At 40.4% G+C, this 15561-nt stretch overlaps 1 protein-coding gene across 1 annotated transcript in view; it reads left to right on the forward strand.

The window, feature by feature from the left end:
- SMS (spermine synthase) overlaps positions 1 to 15561 on the forward strand; it is a 676859-nt gene that overhangs the window by 260361 nt on the left and 400937 nt on the right. The gene's annotated exons all lie outside the window — the stretch shown is intronic.

Genomic DNA, 15561 nt, shown 5'->3' on the forward strand with positions numbered 1-15561 from the left:
GAGGTCTGGTGAATTCGGCAACAAATGGACTGCAGCTTCATTCCATGTAAGGTATGAGTCCAGTCATCACCCTGAATTGGGAGTGGAGTCACTAGTGAGCTTGTGGAGCAAGAAACAGATGGGTCCTAGGACTGCCAGCTTTTCTGGGGGCCCAACGTGTTCTGAGATGGGGATAGGTGAGCTTACCCTGAAGGACCCTGCATCACCCAAGAGGAAAAAAATGGGTCAGTTGGGTGAAAGTAAAGGAGCCACTGGGCTGGTTGAGCAGGCACAAGTGGTGGAGGAAGTGTGGACATATCACTTTGTGAACAGTAAAGATGTAGAGGCTCATGAAACTCCAAGGTAGAGTTACGTATCTAGGTATCAGGCCTCAAAATCAAGGGTTTAGTAAGCCACACTTGTTTCTTGTGGTTTAAGTGGGCTGGTAGTCAACACTGGTACTATCTATGAATTTCATAAAATGGAGAACCTGATGACAAGAAGATTTTTTTGCACTAGGTCTCCACTGCTAAAATTGTGAGATAGTGGAACCTCACAGAAATCTGTCAGTTTAGTATTATGGTCTAGGAAATTGCCAGTGCAGCTTTTTCAAATGATAAGCTGACCTACCTGGTGAAGTTGGGACATTTTGAAGGTTGAAGGGGATGTCAACCGAGACTGAAAATGGTACCTGTTTGTAACTTAAAGTAGTTAAATTGTGTTGCTTCTTCATATTGATCAAAGTAAATGCAGAATTGTGTTCGTTTGTAAAATGGCAGTAAAAGAATAAGGTACTAAGCTATATTTTTAGTGTTTGTTGGTTTGGGGAGTTTGCTTCAGTTTGGTTTACCATCTGCCTTTTTTATGTATGAGAAGATGTACTTTATTATCCAGAGAAGTTCAGGGAGTTTGATTTGAAAGGCTTACAGTGATGGTAACAAAGACCAGTGAATGAGCCTGGTTCACTGGGAAGTCATTGTATACGTTGTTTTTTTTCTGTTACCTGATTTTGCTGGATTTGTTTCCTTTTTGTTCATCCTGTTTTCTTCCTCTTCTGCAGACACAGCACGCTTGTCATATTTTGGAAAAGGACACTTCTCTTTTTCTTATTGTTTGGACTTCATTCCCACTTTGATTGGCCCTTGCATTTACTGAATGATTTGACGTGTAGATTTCACTTGAACGTCTGATTTCTTTTTGAATGAACTGTACAGCTACACAGTGTGCTGAAGTCTTTGGCTTCCTGCAGAACTCTGAGCAGTTAGGAGAAATTCAGTTTATAAGCAAAAGCACCAGCAGTTTGGACAAGGACTGGGCTTCTGACATTGTGATATTTCACCCTCTAGAGTCTGTTAACCAGTTAAGTGACTGAATCTAGCTCTGTTGACAGGCTTGACCATTTTATGCCAAGTCATCAGCTGAGGAGCTGCTATGGCTAATCCGAGTTGCAGTATCCTCTGAATTTGTGAGCTGCCCTCTTTCCCCCATCTTTTATGTATCTATTTTATTGCTTTATGCATCATCCCAACAAAACGTGTAGCTTTTGTTGGTGACTAATGTTTTGTTGACTTTACCCTTAAGGCTCTCACTTCATGTTGTGCCCCGTTTCATTTAGATATTTTTATCATTGAAGGGTTTTTGCCCTGTTTTAACAAGTGGTCAGCTGGTATCAGCACACACCTTTACAGCATGTGCTTTTTAAAGTTATAATATAGCCGTATGCCTTAGGGCAGTTCTGTTTGAGCCTCCCATATCCCAGGAACACAGAGACATCCTTACACCTTAGCTTCTTTTCTTAGAAAGCCATATCTGGCCAATCACCCTTTAATATAAATGTTCTTGCCACATGTTACCTGTATCCCTTCCCCACCTTGAAAAAGTAACCACTAACTATTAATTCTCATGCACTTCAGGTGATGTATGAGGTGGTGTATGACATGGAAGACTTTAAGGAGATTACTGCCTCAGGTAAAGCAGTCACAATATGTCTGGTGCTGGTAGCATCTCTTCAGAAAATTTTAATAAATAAAGGACATGGACATTTGTCCAGACCTGAAAATCTAACATCTGTCATCAATGAAATTTATTTAAAAAAGAAAAAAATGCACCCTGTTTTGACATTAAAGAATCTTTGGAGAGGGGATAGGTTTTCTCCAAAGTGGGACATTGTTCTACTTTGCTTATAAATGCCCATACAAATTTACTGGTGTTTAGGTTACGTTTATAGTCTTGGTTGGGGACTTATTTTTACACCAGACCAGATAAATGGAATATAGCTTTTCAGAATTTTTTGATTTAGTTGATTTCTGGCATTTTAAATATCCTTTCATATGAGGTTACACACATTTGACATGAGGTACAAAACTTGAATTAAATTCAAATTCCTTTTTCATTTCAAGTGTGTTTGTGTTAGTGTGTGTGTGTGTTATGTATATATATATATATATATATATATATATATATATATATATATATATATATAAAATTGTGTGTGTGTCTATACATATATATGTATGTATATGTGTATCTCTCTCTTCATACATATATATATATATATATATATATATATATATATATATATATATATATATATATATATATATAAAATGTATGTGTGTGTGTGTGTGTGTGTGTGCATGCATGTGTACACGCATACACATTATATCTAGGTATATCATCAAACACCGAATATATGAAGTACCTACCATCAAAAGATTGATCATTTTAGATCAAATCTAAAAATAATTGAAAACAAAAATTAAAAATCATGTTCTTACATGGGGCAAGCCTTCCAACCCCCCTACACCCTCTGCTAATTGTGTACACCAACTCCGGGATCACACAACAATTGGATAAGGGCAAATTCCCTTACCTCACTGTACCACGATCCCATACAGAATGCTGGTAGCAAAAACTCCATTGAAAACGTTCTCTTATATAAGCTTTCACTGTTAATTACAACTTGAAAAAACATTTGATGTTCATCATGTTACACTGCTGCAGTCATCGCACTTGGGTTATCCTGCCGTCAGGCTGTCCCGCAGTTGGCCAGAGTTCCAAAGTGTTGGTCCAGCATCGGTTGCTGTCGCTTCTTCCCTGACATTATTGCGCCAGGGGTATATAAGATGCATCTGACGCCATTTTCTTCAGTCTTTCTTGCCGCGCGGTGCCCGAAACAGAAGCAGTTTGCAAGTGCCGGTCGGCCGACTCCTGAGATTTTCGAAGTCGAATTTCAGGTCTGAAGTCTTCAATAAAGCTAAGTACCCCGTTGGGGAAACTTTTTTCTTGCTTCAGACCGATGTCAGAAAAAGTTAATAATTGTATTTCTTGTGGAAAGCAAATACCTCATAAGGACTTCCACTCTTACTGTATTCCATGCCTAGGCCCTGATCATGACATCACTAGTTGTCGGTTTTGTGCTAGATTTAACAAACGTACTTTTAAAAGGCATTTTGATTTTGCTTTGCACTACTTTGGCTGAAGGTTCAATTATACTATGCCGTCGGATCAACTGACGACCGCAATACCGAAAAAACGCAAGGACAAGGATAAAGACAGACATCCGAGGTCCAAAACCGACGAAGCCTCTTCTAGGCCAGTCGCCGGTTCTCAGTGAGGTGCTTTCGCAGCCCCTGACACCCGCTACCTCAGAGCCACAGGCCGCCTCCGACTCCCACGTGGAGACAACTAGGCCTCTGGAAACTCAAGGTATTGGGCCTACGGAAACTAATCCCTCAGATGGGTCTGGAGCCGCTGAGCAGGCATCGGCTTCTGAGGGTGTTTTCAGACCTTCACAACTTACCATTAAAACTACAGCCAAGACAAAAGTACCACTAAAGACAAAGAAACAAGTACAGCATTTTCCTGGACAAGCCTCCATGCCTAAGAAACAGATGCTTAAAATGGCTGAAGACCTCATTACTCTAATCAGGGGTTCCCATCCCCCTCCTGAGAAAAGGCCTAGGCAGGATACAGACTATGATTCCTCTGATCAGGTTTCCATTTCCTCTGATTCCTCTTCAGACCAGGGGTACTCTCTACCCCCCTATGAGGACACTGATGCTGAAGAATCTATCCCTTCAGCCTCTTCTCCTGAGGATTATTCTTTTGGGGAAACTTTACATACCATGAGGGAGCATTTCCATTGGGAAAGTCAGGATTACGCAGAATCTAAGAAAAGGCTCAGAGATTTCCTTTTATTGCCTCAGCACAGGCCCCTGGCTATTCCGCCTGTGCTAGATATTGTGGATGATGTGTTCTGTGAATCCAGCTTATCTCCTGGTTCCTTGCCCCCTGCACCAGCCAAGCCAGATAGGTACTACAGAGTCCCTGACTCTCTCAAGTTTCTTTATAAAAACCCTTCTGCTGATCCAGAATCTATTTCCCAGGTTCCAAAAGGGGTTAAGGCTTCCATTGCAAAAAATCCAGTACCCTCTGACAGAGATTCCAGAGCTTTGGATAGATGGGGGAAGAAAGTATGCACTTCTGCAACTTTAGCAGTAAGAGCTTTAAATTGCCAGTTTCACATGCTTAAGTACCAACAATATATGGCAATTAAAACAGAAAATGCTTGCAAGCTCAGAAGCTCCTGATTGTAAAGAAATGCAGGATTTATCGCATGCAGTTGAACAGATGAGAAAACATACTCTGCAATGTGGTTTTGATTCTCTAGAGGCCTCTTGTAGAGCCGCAGTTACAGGTTCAGTGATTCGAAGGCATGCTTAGTTAAAAGAACAAAGTTTACCTGATCATGTTAAGGCAAAAGTATTGGATGCTCCTTTACAGCATGATACCTTTTTTGGTGTTAAGGCAGAAGAAGTGTTAAAGAAAATGGAGGATAAAGCTAAATCTATGCAAACAGTCAAGGATTTCTTACAGGTACAGCCACCTCGATTTAGCAGAAATTGGCCTACAAAAAATTGGTCCTTTCCAGTGTCAGACAAACCACAGAGAGGCAAATACAGACGCCCAAGAGGCAGATCTCAACCCCAAGGCTCAAACAGACAACGATAGTGGGGCACCTCAACCCCAAAAGGAGGTGAGGACAAGTCTCGACCTTACAGGAAACCGTCACAATTACTTTCCCCTTCGTATGCCAAGCACTTCCCTTTTGGAAGCCCCCTTGGGGGGAAAACTATCACTTTTTTCTCAAAACTGGCAAACAATCACCCAAGACAAATGGGTTCTAAATATTGTGTCTCAAGGTTACAGGTTCCACTTTCATGCTTTACCAAGGCAAAAAAAAATGCCAGACCTGCCACAAAATCAATGGGCAGAGGCACAAAAACAAATTTCAGCCCTCATGGACATGAGAGCTATTCAAAAAGTACCACAGCAGGAACAAGGACAAGGATTTTACTCAAGACTCTTCCTGGTCACCAGAAAGGACAAGGCCTGGAGGGCCCATACTAGACCTTTCAATTCTAAATACTTACCTGGATATTCCGAAATTCAAAATGTTGACATTACAGCAGCTTCTACCCATGGTGGGCAGGAACGCTTGGCTTGTTACTCTGGACCTCAGAGGCATACCTGCATGTCCCTATCGGACAAAATTGCAGAAGATACCTCAGATTCAAAGCTGGTACAATGCACTACCAATTCTCTGCACTGCCCTTTGGCTTATCTACTGCGCCCAGGGTCTTCACAAAGTGCCTGGCACCAGTAATTGCATTTTGCAGGCAAAAAGGAATTCAAATATATCCATACCTGGGCGACTGCCTCATTCAAGCAGAGACAAAGGACATTCTTCTACAGCATCTGGCGTTTGTAAGAAGGTTGCCAACTTCTCTAGGGTACACAGTAAACGAAAAGAAGTCAAAACTAGTACCCTCACAACAGATTATATTCCTGGGTGCCAGCTTAAATACAACGGCCCAGATGGATTACCTCACTCCAGACAAACAGGTTCAACTAACTCAATATGTTCAATTACTGGCAAAAAAGTCCTATCTCCCTGCAAGAAAAATTCTGCAGGCCCTGGGATTCATGGCATTCTGCATACTACTATTACCATATGCCAGACTGCATATGAGGAAACTACAATGGTACCTAAAAAGTGTTTGGACTCAGCACTCTCACACTTTAGAAGCAGTAATACTACTGATTCCCTGCCTACAACAGGAATTTCGATGGTGGGCACAGACATGTCACCTAAACAAGGGTCAGCCTTTCACCCTACCCACAGCCAGGCAGACTCTAACAACAGATGCTTCGGATTACGCCTGAGGAGCACACATGGCAGGAAAATGCATTCAGGGCAAGTGGACCATAGACCAGATGCATCTTCACATCAATCAAAAAGAGATGTTGGCTGTGCAAAATGCCCTAACAGCTTTCAAGGACCTTCTGCATCCAGGACAATTATTATTAAAGACAGACAACACCACAGTAATGTGGTACATAAGCAAGGGGGCACTCATTCTTACCCCCTGTGCAGGCAAGCCATGACCTTGTGGAACACAGCTCTAACGTACCAAGGTCACCTGCAAGCACAATTCCTGCCAGGAAAGAAAAATACTCTGGCAGACTAAGCAGAAATATCATGGACCCTCATGAATGGAAATTGAATCCACAAATCTTCAGCATGGTAACGCAAAAATGGGGATGCTCAGACATAGATCTTTTTGCCTCCCCACTGAATTGCCAACTACAAAAATTCTGCACAAGGACTTATCACAAACAAGCATGGAAAGTTGATGCTCTTTTGTTCAGCTGGAAAAACCTAAAAGTTTATGCCTTCCCGCCTCTGCCTCTCCTTTCAAAGGTACTCCTAAAAGCCAGACAAGAGAAACCACAGATGATCCTGATTGCTCCAGACTGGCCACGTCAGCACTGGTACCCTATCTTAAGGAACCTACCTCCTGCCCCACCATGGATTTTGCCTCAAATTCCACACCTTCTGACTCAACAAAACAATCAAATCCTGCACGGCCAGCTAAAAACCCTAAACCTGGCTGCATGGCAGATTTATTAGTCAAACAGGCAACACCTCTCTCTAAAGCGGTTATGGATGTCATTTTGGAGGCCAGGAGGCCTAGCACCAGGAAAGCTTACTTAGAAAAATGGAAGAGATTCTGCGCCTGGAACCAGGCTCAAAGCCTTGACCCTCTTGTACCAAACATCCTCAGATTTTACAATACTTAACTGAGATGCTGGACAGAGGCCTATCCTTCTCATCAATTAAGATCCACGCCTCTGCCATTTCAGCACATTACAACACGGATCCTCCTTTATTCTCTCATCCCTTGCTAAAGCAGTACCTCAGAGGGGCTAAAAACATAAGACCACCCCGGAGAGCACAAACACCAACTTGGGACCTCAATTTTGTTTTGGAAAAACTGACCCTGCCACCTTTTGAGCCAGCCAATACAGCCGATCTAAAATTTTTATCATGGAAAACAGCTCTGCTCCTGGCAGTAACTTCAGCACGAAGAGTCTCAGAGCTACAAGCATTAATGGCAGTGGAACCTTTTATAATTTTTCATCAGGACAGGGTTTCTTTAAGGACAAACCCTACCTTTATGCCAAAGGTGGTATCTAGTGTGGTTCTTAACCAAATCATCCATTTGCCAACTTTTTATCCAGACCCCCAGAATAAAGGGGAGAAACTTCTGCATTCTTTGGACATAGACAGGCAGCTACACTTCTACTTGGGCAAAACAAAAGCTATCAGGAAAACTGAGCAACTGTTTGTAGCATATGCTGCAGGATCACAGGGCAAGGCTATCTCAAAGCAGACTATATCCAAATGGATAGGACACTGTATTCGTTACTGATACACACAGCATGGGAAATCAGTCCCAAATAACATTAGGCCACATTCCACCAGGGCTACAGCCACTTCAGCGGCCTTTCTCAGAGGAGTATCTACCAAGGAAATTTTGGAAGCTGCAACTTGAAGTCCAGTGCACACGTTTACCAAGCATTACCACCTGCCTTTTTACTCTAAATCCAGAGCAGGATTTGCCACTGCAGTTCTGCAGGGTCTCATTGCCAATCCTAACTCTTTTTAAAGACCAGCCACCCAACCTTAGCTTTGGGATTCTACCCAAGTGTGATGACTGCAGCAGTGTAACACGATGAACATAGTACAGTTTTGTACCTACCATAAATGTAGATGTTAGAGAGTGTTCACACTGCTGTAGTCCAGGTTACCCTCCCTCCATCCCCTCTGAACTAGCTGGCCTTATCTATACCTTTCTATCCTATAGAACCTTTGTGGTGTATTTGCTTGTGTCTGAAGGTATTGTTTTTATTTTATATGTATTGCCTACCTACTTGGGGGCACCTGACATCTGGGGCAAGAAAAACTGAAGAAAATGGCGTCTGATGCATCATATATACCCCTGGCGCACTGACGTCAGGGAAGAAGCGACAGCAACCGACGCCGGTCCAAGACTTTGGAAATCTGGCCGACTGCGGGACCGCCTGACTGCAGGATAACCCAAGTGTGATGACTGCAGCAGTGTGAACACTCTAACATCTACATTTATGGTAGGTACAAAACTGTACTTTCACACGAGTGTTCGATGTTTCAGACTATAACATAGATGCGTATAAAACAAAGTCAATAAAAAGCCAAATCATCCTGATGCAAGTAAAAAAAAAAAAAAAAAAAATATTCTGTACATTTAGAAGCCAAGTAGCTGAGAAGCTTGATGTCCTTAAGGGTCATTTGCATATATCCCATGGGCCTCCATTACAGGAAGTTTATCTCTGTATGAAAACTCTAACTTTGCTGTTTTTTTCTTTCACCTTTTACTAAATGGTTCATCTGTGTGACCTTTTTTTAACTTTTGTGTGTGTGTGTGTGTGTGTGTGTGTGTGTGTGTGTGTGTGTGTGTGTGTGTGTGTGTGTGTGTAATTTTTATATATATATTTTTATATATACATATATATATATATATATATATATATATATATATATAAAATAGCTTTCAAATCATATATTGCAAGTGTATTACACCAGTTAACATTTAAAGAAAGTTATTAATCTTCAAAAAATAAAAAAAAGCAAAACTTGTTAGAAAAGGTGTCATCTTTAGATGTTGGTCTCTGTAAATTTATAAAAATTATGCTCCTTTAAGAGTAAGATATTTAGAAATGTGAGAAAGAACTTGTGTAGAATTCGGAAAACCAGAAAGAAAAATACATTTGTGCAAAATTGCACTTTTAAGAAAAATAAGTAATATGAACCTATGGATAAATGATACCGCATTGGACTAACTAGAATAATCTATTCTCCCTTATATTTCTTCCCATTAGATCCTTTAGATTTAAATTTGACCATTCATTCAATAAAGTAATTGCTTCCTTTCCAGATAATAAGGCTCCAGGCCTGGATACACTTCTAGGTGCATTTTCCAAAATATTTTCTCAAGAATTAACCCCCCCCCCCACCTTTTTTATGATTTTGACAGTTGTCTCGATGCCCCACGTCCTTCCTGGGTCTGCTAGCACTCTAATCAACCCCTGGTCCAATGCCCACAATTTTCTTAGGGCCAGCAAGGATCCTAAGGATGTCCTGGAGGTCATGTTGTCCAGAATCCATCTGGGGGTCCCTCTCTCTCTTCTGGTCCCTTGTTTCTACTCATTCCGCTGTTCCTTCTGCAGCCCCTAAGTTTGTTTTTTCTGAGGATCAGGCATGCTATGGAGATGTGCAGTATATAGCACCGCCTGTTTAGCAACTTAGCCATGACTCCACTTTTCCCTCTCTTTGACCACATCTTCCAACAGTGCCTTCCCCCAGCCTCTGCTAGAGATCATAGGAGACACCCACAGTTCCACCTGTCCCTCAGGGAAGGTAATGCCCATACCTTGCTGTTGTCGCTCAGTCAGGTACCCAAGATGCTGTTGAAACCCTGGTTGGCTGGACACTATACAGGGCTTTATCCCGGTATGCCACTGGAGTGGCAACCCCCCAAATGTTTCAACTTATTGAAGCTATAATTAAGTCACCCTCAGTTAGCGAACCTTTCTTTTCGTTAACTAAATTAATTCTAATAAACCAGAAGAGGATAGGTTTGATCTTCCACATTATTGTCCTGTTGCGTTGCTTTTAGAATAACTGCCAAATTATTTAACAAAACTCTATTACCAAAAAATAATTTAATAATCATACACACACACACACACACACACACAGTCTAATTCTCTGTTAAAAAAGCAGGTGATATTTTATACTTCGAGATTTATTTTCATTTTATGATTAAAGCAAATAATTTACCTTTGTCAGTTGCCTTCATTTCTCCCGATGCTGAAAAAGCCTGCCAGCAGGATTAGTTAATCTGATAAAGGTACTGTTTACCTCTACAAATTATGATATTTCACTAAATGGCTCGTCTTCCAATTTATATGAACACTAATGGGATTAGGCAGGGGCATCCCCTATCCTTGACATTATCTGTGCTAATGTTTACTTCAGTTTTATGTATGCTAGAAGCTAATCCCATAAGGCCTCTTACTATTATAATCCGTAAATATGGTATTAAATTTATTGCTTACACTGATATTCTGATAAATTTTTTTTCTTCTGTAAAATGCATCCTTGTGTCAAATTAATATGTTTATTGCAAGGCACTGTTTCTCATTTACAGTTCCCAGTAGATTGTTAAATATTTTTTTAGGTTGGTTATATGTGTTGGAATTGACTATTTGACAGAAGATAAGTTTACTAAAACATTAATGTAAATATTGCTACAGATCAGAAGAATATTTTTTCCTTTGCTAGAAGAATGTTTCTTCAAACTTAATTTGTCATTATTGGCCTTTTTTATACAAAAGACACTTTTCCTCCACCTTTGGGATAGTATTCTAAAATAAAACATGTGATCCAAAATTTTTTTGGAGAGGAGGTATACCCACAATTTCATGAGAATTAATGTTACATCCTTATTCCAACTGTTGCCAAATAATTAAAGACCCTCTATTTTGCTGACAGTTTTATTTTTGGAATCCTGATGCAGAGAATGCTTATTTTAGTGTAATTAATAATGTATTAATACACTAAAAGCTATTTATATGACTGGTCCTAATCACAGATGATGATTAATGTAGCAGATGTTAAAAATAGTCCGTAGTTAATAAAAAAACTTGGCTCTCTTTACCCTTAACTTCTTGGCTTCAGAGGGAAATCCCATATAAATTTATTTTTTTTATGCCTTTAAAATCCCTTTTTCTCATTATCTTTGCTCTTGTAATGTATTCTGTGTAAGACAAAGTATATATTCCATGAATTTATTATTTTACAGGAGAATCATGAAGATAATAAAGTTGTCTACTTTCACACACTAACATCTGTTCCAAACACTAAGATTTAATTAGAGAAGAAATCTATATCAAGATTATTTTTCTCAAATTTCCCAGTTATGTGGTAATATTACAAATCCTACAAAGTTGGAATACAGTTAGTCTGTGTCTCAGACTAATTTTCAAACTTTATGGTTTTGAAAGCTGCATACTCATAAGGTCATTAAGAAGCAGTGTAATTCAACAAAGATTCTTTTAAGAGCCTATCTTTTTTCCAGTTAGAGAAATTATGGTAAACTGTGCTGGTATAGATAGTTTAACAGGATCCTGGTACAACATATAGTAGTCATGTCTATTTTCCCTTGGAGTAAAACAGGTTTATGTGCATATGTTAAGAATGAAAATATTCAGTGTTATCCTACATAGATTCTTTGTAAAACCTCATTAATTTCTAAGGAGAGGTCTGTTGCGTGTATTTGAGTATTGTGACCAAAAGACTAAAATCTAAATGGAATACAGATCTTAATCAAAATTTCTGTTTTCCTTTACAAGACTGGTGGAATTTGTTTATAAGCTTTTCGAGAATGACAAATCTTAAAAACCTATTTTTTATGACATTTAAGAGTCTTTTCTGTCTCTCTGTTTCTCTATCTCTCTCTCTCTCTCTCTCAGCAGGAAGAGTTGGGGTAGAAGAGGGGAAGACTTGATTTATACTGTTAATGTTCTTATTTCTAGCTGGTAATATGTTACAAGAAAACAAATTAAACAGTTAAAGTGCTGGTATTGCTTAGCACAGTCAGCTTTGACTTGGGCTTGATTATTTTATAGTATGCATGTGTGGTTTATGTAATTATATTTTTATTTACTTAGATCCCAGTGAACGTATGTCTCTAAAATGTACCAGCCTTCTAGCAGGTAATTAATTGTTCCTAATGTTAAAATAGTTGCTGCTGACATTTGTTAGTGGTCATATGAAGAAAGGATGCTGTTAAAATTCTTTCAAAATGTGGGATTTAAACAGAGGAGGGCAGTTTATTGGCTCCTTCCCCAATAAAAAGGTGGCATTTCATGCCCTGGGAGCCCTTTTTTTATTCCCAGATTTGGGACCGTTTTTACTCCATCCTGCTTCTGCCAGGCTGTTGATTCACATGGCAGCAGACTCTCCATTCCTTGCCTTATTGGCTCACAGGGCTAATCAGTGGCGCCACGCAGTTTTTTCAGGCCCAGCCAGGTTTGGGCTATGTTGATCATCCAACCATGAGGCAGTGGAGAACACCTTCATACCAGGCTCAGAGGTGGATTCCAGTATTGGTTTTCCTGGTGATATTCTTATGTTTAATTGAAGCATCATGAGAGCATTGTCTTTTGGTGTTAATCTGGTGCTGTTTCTTGAAGTTGAGAAGTACCTGTACTTGCTTTAGTTAGTCTTTTGTGTGTACATAGCTTTGATTCTGGAAGCAGACTTTTCGAGGGGTGTTCTTGCACGTTCTTTCTTTCCTACTTTGGAAGTGATCTTCATGAGAATGCTTTGAGCAGGTGTGGGATGTCCCACAAGCTCTTGTTCTTCATTTGAAGTTCATACCAGCAAATAAGAGGTCTACCACAATACGTCTGCAAATTGCAGAAAGGAAAACTGGCTACGTATAGAGCTAAAGTCTGTATCAGGTGACAGTGTTTGTGTTGCATGGACCAAATTCTGCATTTCTGCTTGGACACAACCAGATTCTGCATTTCTTGTAGACTTCATTGCCTGTGTCCTGCTATCCTAGTTAGTCAGGGAACAGTCTGGGGTAGCATTCATGGCTGTGGGCTCATGTGTACAAGCAGTACCACTCTGTGTAAACTGGGAGAAGTTGTGTGTGTGTACTTAATGTAAAGGTTGCCTTCATTAGGTCAAGGGCTACATACCATTCACTGTAATTACTACCCTTAGAGAATGCATACGACTCCGCAGTCTTAGTACTCTTGAGTAAGAAAGCAACAGAGGCTGCAAACTAGAGCCTCTTGAGCCTTCTGGGCTTGAAGGTAGCCACAAGTTGCTCACAGTGAATTTTGAACAGCAGTGGGCATGGGTGCTTTAGTTCATTGCTTGTTTTCATTAGTTGCAGGGTCACCCCTCACTTAAGGATCTTATTTTGGTGTCCAACTCTTGTCTTTAGGCTCTGGAGTAGTGGCTCATCCCCACCAATGTCATTATATTTTTTTCCTTTCTGCAATAGAATGCTTTAGATGTCGGACAGAATAGGGGGCACTCTGCAGCTCCTTCATGGTCCAGAGAAAGAGGAACACTCAAAAGATGGAGTTATGCATAAACCATTGAGAGTTGTAGACCATGTTTAATACCTTCTAATCTGTGGAGGGGGAGTGGAGATGAGAGCCCATTTTAATGTGATCTAAAGTTAGTCTCGCCTACCCTTACTGCAGAGAGGGTGGGTGTTTATCAGTGGGTCATGAAGACACTACCATTACAATCATTTGTATTCCAAGTGAAGAGGATAAAATTGTGAATATGTTGGTCTGCGCCACCAGTCCCCTTTTGAAACGGAGGATTCAGGAGTGTTCTGTCTGATCAGTCTTCTGTTATTGAGGCCATCGCTGATCAAGTCAGTCAGTACAGCGCTTACAATTCTGTTCCTTCACTGTATTCTGCTCATTTTAGCAGGGCAGAGGATAGTGGATGTGACTCTCTTCTGTGACTCCGTTATATATACATTCCTCTGCCTATTAATGTTAGTCATTAGATCACTGTTGCAGTAATGTAAAACAGTACTGGACATCTGGCCATCTCCCCCTTTTACTTCAACCAGTTTGTGAAGGTTTCACAGAAGGATTGGTACAGTTTTGGCCAGGGCATCTTCAGAACTTTCCAGTCTATTCAGTCCTCTCCCTGGTTTCTTTTCATTCTGAATTGAAATGTGTCCCCTTATCCTTTAAAGAAGAGGTGATTTCAGATTCTTAGGAGAATGGTCTAGATTACATCTCAGAACATTTTCTATCCAGTGAGAGTCTGAGTTAGAGGAGAATGTCTTCTGACTCACCTGTTGAAGCGATTTCATTTTCAGATGCAGTAACAAAAATGCAAAAAAATGTTAAATGGCAGAGTAGAGAGGTGTCAGAATAACAGAAAAGATGCTATGACCTGTTGAAACTGGATTCTCATAATCCCTTGGCAGTACCTCCAGTACTTGGCGTGTTGGAGGATGCACTTCAGCTTGTGCTTCTCCAGATTCTCAGCCTCCTGCTCCTAAAATGGCTGATAGGCTGCAAAGAGTACTTGATTCCCATAAGTACCCTTTTTATGAATCCGTTAGCTGACCATGCTGCAAGTTCATTTAATAAGGATGGTAGCCCTAAGTCTTTGGCCTCTGTCCACTTATCTGCCCATTCACAATTGAGAAGGACAGCAGGGCATTTGATAGCTATGAAAAGAAATGATCTACTTCACCTCTTGCTTTCAGGGCAGTTAGCAGCCAGACCCATATGTCAAATACCTGCTGTCTTTTTTCTTGGGCATGCAGCAGCTCATTTCAAACCTGCCTGTTTCAGACTTGAAAACTTCCCATCAAACTTAAGATTCCTGTAAATCACACATCACAAAACATTTGATCAAGGGCTCCTATGCTCAAGAGCAGTTTGCACAGAATCTGTAATCTGAAAACATGCCCAAGACAGGCTCTACGGCTTCTCAGAGGATGTCAAACCAGTAACCGTTTGAAATGTTGGGAATGCAGCATCTCCAAATGTGGAAACTGAATGGCCAAAAGATGCAGACTGCATATACTAAGTCTGAAATTTCAATTTCTTAGAATATTCCCCTTTTTTTTTTTTTTTTTTTTTTAAGTCTTGGAGCTTGAAGTCTGTATGTACAAGTTCAGGAGTGGGGGCTTACCCCCTGCAAAAAAAAAAAAGTTTAAAGGGATAGAGTGATGACCGATATTAGTTCTTCTCTTGGATTTTCTGCCTTTTTTGTGTCAAGGCATGGCAGTGTGAGTCCTTACATTTCAGTTAGGAGCCTGTTACATTTCAGATCTTGAGTGCTCCATAGAAAGAGTTTTTCTTCATTAGTTCCTCAGCAGAGGTCCATCCTTAAAAGATTAGAAGGAGGAGGTAAGTTAGTGCAGGTGGGGGGGGAGTAATGTTTTCTCCATTCCCTAATTACCTCTGGAACTATCCTTGAAGACATGGACTTTTTTATTCAGGAAGCCTTTCAAACCAAGTCAACGTTAGTCTACTAAACAGCTGTATAAAACGTGACTGGGGGATACCAAAAGGAAGGGGAATGGCTTTCTAAAAAGTACACAACTACCCTGTCACACACACACACACACACAC

The sequence above is a fragment of the Protopterus annectens genome, chromosome 5.part0 (genome assembly GCF_019279795.1).
Source record: "Protopterus annectens isolate FY-2018-M chromosome 5.part0, PAN1.0, whole genome shotgun sequence".
Classification (NCBI taxonomy): Eukaryota; Metazoa; Chordata; order Ceratodontiformes; family Protopteridae; genus Protopterus; species Protopterus annectens.